The 5337-nt window shown below is 35.5% G+C and overlaps 1 long non-coding RNA gene and 1 pseudogene across 1 annotated transcript; both read left to right on the top strand.

Moving 5' to 3' along the window:
- Positions 1026–2147, top strand: LOC109841875 (annotated as a pseudogene).
- Positions 2523–4376, top strand: LOC109843809. The gene is made up of 4 exons (XR_002247800.1): positions 2523–2877; positions 3709–3797; positions 3878–3935; positions 4037–4376. It is a non-coding gene; the product is annotated as an uncharacterized LOC109843809 (long non-coding RNA).

Below are 5337 nucleotides of genomic sequence, written 5' to 3'. Positions count from 1 at the left end.
TAATTATAATTATGGTTACTATTGATTATTTTTATTTCACCGTCTATATAGGTTATCTATATATGTTGCTGTCTATATAGGTTATCTATGTTGAGTTACATGCATGTTTTCTAGGAGTTTTTCTTCACCTTTAAAACAAACAATAACGACCAATAAAAGAAATTTAAAGCTCTGATTCTTTTTGCTGAAGTGAAAATCATTTTGTTTCCAACTTTTAAATATTAATTACCCCTCCTAAAAAATTTTATGGTGCTGTAACATTCTTATATGGTGTAAATTAATTACAGCAAAATTAGAGTATGATAAATATAGTACACATATATAAATTAATGTATATATATAAAGCCATCCATCCACGTTACAGAAACCATTATAAATCTTAATAAACAATTAGCTAGGTTCAAAAAATTTGCTAATTAATTTATATTTCATAGTTAAGGAGAAGCAAAATAGTCAATAAAATTAGAATGTCATCGAGGGGAAGAGTAAAGGTTGGATTGAGGAGAATAGATGCAGCCATGGATGCATTGGTGGTCTTAGGCTTCTCTAAGGATGTAGTGCGCAGAACAGTTCTCAAATTGTTGAAGATTTATGAGGGGGATGCCGGTTGGGTTTTCATAGAAGAGGCCAGCTATAAGTTGGTCATAGAGACCATCTTAGAAGAGCAAGAGCAAAAGCAAAAGAAAAAGAGAGAAAAAGGGCTAAAATACCAAATTGGTATATTTATACAAACGCTTTTGCCAGTTTGATATTTTTAAAAACTTCGGCGACAACAAGGCATTAATTCTCGTCCTTTTTGTCAATAAAACCATTTTCTCAAAACTCCAGTGAGAAATTTTGTTTTAAACCCCTTACCTCCCAAAATTATTACAAGTTAAACCCACAATTATCAAAACAAATTCATCCCCTCCCTCTCCCCCAAATTCATTCCCTCCCTCTCCCCCTCCTCTTCCTCATCGTCGTCGTCAACGTCCTCCTGCCGGTTCTTGCTGATGGTCGGATCGGATGAGGTCTTCACAGGATTTTCACCCGGATTATATTATGGTCGCGGGGAGTTCGAGGATTGGGACAACGTATCATGCTGTTCTTCGTGATGGGTCGGCGTTGACGGTGAAGAGGCTTTATGGTTGTCTGTTGTTGGAGAAGCAGTTTAGGGCTGAGATGGGGAGGATGGGGCATATTAGGCATCCGAATTTGGTTCCTTTACTTGGCTATTATGTTGTTGAAGAAGAGAAGCTTTTGATTTACAAGCATATGGCGAATGGAGCTCTTTCGTCGATGATTAGGGATGGGGGTCAGGGTTTGGACTGGCCGACGAGGTTGAGGATTGGGGTTGGGGGTTCGTGAGGGTTGTCTTGGCTTCTCCATGGGTTTCAAGTTCCTCTCTTGCATCAAAATGTTAGCTCAAGCTGTGCTTCTTGATGAAGAGTATGAGCCCAGAGTCACTGATTTTAGTCTGGCCAGGCTAATGAAGCCTTGGACCTCCAATGAGGGTTTGAACACAACTCCATTCTTGAATGGGAATTTGGAGGAGTTTGGGTATATTGCACCAGAGTATGCAACCAATCCGGTGCCAAGCACAAAAGGGGATGTTTATGGATTTAGGGTTGTTTTACTTGAGCTTGCAACTAGACAGAAGGCTACTGAGGTGAGTCATGATGGGTCAGCGTATCAACTCGCTGTTGCTGGTAAAATTAGCGAAGCTATCGATAAACCGTTGAGAGGGAACATGCATGATGATCAAATTGTAGAGTTCTTGAAGGTTGCTTGTGGATGTAATGACCGTGAATTTTTGATACTAGTTAAAATAATTTTCTGGTATTTTAAAATATTTAATTATTAATTTTAAAAGAGTATTTGTATTTTTCTTGATTTTCTAGAATTTTCTACGATATAAAAATCTAATTTTATATTTATTTAAATGATTTAAATATTTATAAATTTATTTAATGTAGTAAAAATTTTTGGAATTTATCCGTTGTGTTATCGATACTATTACGTATCATTTTAAATAATATGTTATATTATTATTATTATTATTACGTATTATTTCATATAATACGTTGTATTATTAATTACGTATTATTTGTATAATTTATTGTATTATTTCTACTATTGCATATTATTGGTTGTATTAGCACAACTGATACGTTTTACTATATGGATAATTATCCCATAATTATTTGATTTAAAATATAAGAAATTATATTTTTTTATTAATTATTCTTATTTAATTGTGTAATTTCTTGCATTATTTCTACTGTTGCGTATTATCGATTGTAATACTACAACTAGTACATTTTGATGTGTAGATAATTTTCACATAATTATTTAATTTATTTCGTAATTATTATTATTTTTTTAAAACCCTAATTTCCTTTATAATATATATATATATATATATATATATATATATATATAGAGAGAGAGAGAGAGGAAACTGTATATGCACTGCCAGTTCACTGTCTACGTGCGCTGTAGGGATTTTATTGCAAAAAACCCGCAATTTTCTTCGTCAATTAATTCCCCGTGACCTCTCTCTCTCCTGAAATAAATCGCTTTATCTCAAATGCTCCCCCCCAAATCCCTTGACCTTCTCTCTCTCTCCCCCAAATCTATTTCTTCTCCACTAAAATCCCCAATTCCCTGCAGCTCATCTCTCTCCTCGTCCTTAAAATCTTCATCGGAGCCGTCTAAAGCCGCGAGAGAGAACGCCGTCAGCCGCCGCCTTCGCCTGCTCTCGAGATCCGTCGCCTTCTCTCGAGATCCGTCGACTTCGCCTGCAATAGAGCCGTCGTCAGCCGCCGCGAGACTGCTCTGCAACAGCGCCGGGTCGCCGCCGTTCCACAATCACAGCAGCAAGCGTTCTTTCATCAAGTGAGTCGATCGATCTTTTTAAGTTTGCGGAAGTTTTTATTTTAGGTGCCTATAATTACTGTAATCTTGTCGTCATACGTGAAGATTTACATTTAAAAAGATAGTTTACTCTTGTGATCTTTAAGTTTGCGGAAGCTTTCTGCTATTTGATAAAGCCAGAAAGTTGAGATCCAATTGTTAGCTAATCACGTAGAATGAGTTTCGGAAGATTAAGTTCACTACTTGAGGTTAAGGTCTCAAACAACTACTCAAATAATCGCTCCAGCTCATGGAAAGAGATAAATTATCAAATATATAGACATCTCAGATAGAGTCCAGAGCTTAGTTTTTTATTCCATGAACATTTATAAGCCAGAAAATTGGTCAACCGCCTCCTTGAAGAAGGCTGCCTCATCGTCATGGTTAATGCAGTAGCACATTGAATTCATCTACACTAGTTGTGACGTGTGATATGGGCTTTGATGGTAGAGTCCTGGTGGTAAATAATGGTATTATAAGTTTGGTTCCTTTTTTGGAGTCACCATAGGAATAACTGGATATTAATTTGCAATTTATGAACTTTATGATTTCATTTGTCAGTTTTAATTGTACACATCTTTATGTTAAATTTCATACAACCGCATATAAGTTTGGGTGACTTTGACATAGCTCAAAACTCACTGTCACTACGGGTTTTTTTGGAACTATTTTGGACCAACAAATTAAAAGCAAAATAATTGGTGCGCATTTTCTTTAGTAACTACTATAACTAGAATCTAAATGCTAACTTTGTATTCCTAACCACAATTATAATACTAAGTTTGTTTTTCTTGAATTTATTTTCTTCCTTAGGAGTTCGGAATGGAGTCAGAAAATTCAACTACTGTAGAGTTCGGAATGGGAGAATCAAGCATCATCGGAAGTGGAATGGGAGAATCAAAGTATAATTAATATTTTTTCATGAAACTTTTTTTGTTTGATTAAATTCTCAGTAATGATTATTTTGTAATGTGATTTGCAGCTAAATTCTCGGTGATGATTCAAATTTTCTCGGTAATGAAGGGCTTAATATTTTTGAGGTAATGATTTGCAGCATATGTTTACACATATGTGAAGGGCTGAATATAGTTTAATGCGCTCAATTCTAAGTAATGATTAAAATTTCTTCTCTTGTAAGCAGCTATCTTGTAAAATCCGAGTGAATAACATCAATGGTGGTTGGTTGGAACATAGGTTGAGCATTCTCTTTTATGCAGCTATCTTGTAATGTGATTTGGGCTTATATTCAGCTACTTTGGTTGTAACTTTGGAGGTTAAGTCTTTCTTTGATGAAACTCTGTTTGATGTTGTAACTCATGATGTAACTCTGTTTGATGCTTGTAGCTTTGCTGTAGCTCATATTCAGCTAGCTATAGCTCAATTCTCTTTTATGCAGCTATCTTGTAATGTGATTTGAGCTTATATGCAGCTATCTTGTAATGATTATTCAGCTACTTTGGTTGCATCTGTTTCTTGTGATTTGAGATTATATGATTTGCAGCTCAATCCTGGTACTTATTTTTCAGCAGGGTAGTACTTTGGTTGCATCTGTTTCTTGTGATTTGAGCTTATATGATTTGCATCTGTAATTGCTGTGAAGGCTTTGAGTTGTTAGATTACGCAGAAGCATGTTACAGAAAACAAACTTTTCTTTCCTGTACCTGATTGGAAGATTTCGATTAAGCTAGCAATTCTCCCATGAATGTCCAGCGAATGTGTGATTAAGTCAGCAACCAGCAATTCTCCTATGAATGTCCAGCGAATGTGTGATTAAGTCAGCAACCAGCAATTCATGTGATTAAGTCCAGCGAATGTGTGATTAAGTCAGCAAAAATGTCCCTTCAGATTATTAGAATATACTATCCAACCAATAGCAACCAATTACAACTTCTCCATCTAAAATCCGAACATATCATACCCCCATATCATTAAGGGTGAGAATGTGTGATGCTGGGACTTGAAGCATACTTGAGATTCCAGCTATTCAATCTTACTTCCACATCAACCAAAATTTCAACTTTAAACTGCATCAAGCATACTAATCTAATTTTTCTGAAGATACAAAAACCAGACTTTGCGAGTATAAAACAAATTACTAATCTAATTTTTCTGAAGATACAAATCCAGAACACCAGAAGTTCTCATCAACATACACTTCCACAAAGAAGGATAATACATTCTTACACTCTACTTAGCACAAATCCAATAAAAATACCAAATACAAATCCAAGAAAAATACCGAATAAAAGAGCAAATACAACAAGCTTCAACAAATCCATAATATCAATCTCAATCTTTCTCTTTTCCCGCAATTCTCCACTTGACACGGCTCTTGAAACTTGCGGCCTCACGCTCGACAGCTTTGTCTGAACAAGCCCTGTCTTTGAACCTTCAAACTCCTCTTCATCAGAGTAAATTTTGATCATATAACGTAAATTTTGA

Source organism: Asparagus officinalis, chromosome 5 (assembly GCF_001876935.1).
Source record: "Asparagus officinalis chromosome 5, Aspof.V1, whole genome shotgun sequence".
Classification (NCBI taxonomy): Eukaryota; Viridiplantae; Streptophyta; class Magnoliopsida; order Asparagales; family Asparagaceae; genus Asparagus; species Asparagus officinalis.
Note: the sequence above shows the minus strand (reverse complement) of the source record. Positions and strands in the feature narration are given on the sequence as shown.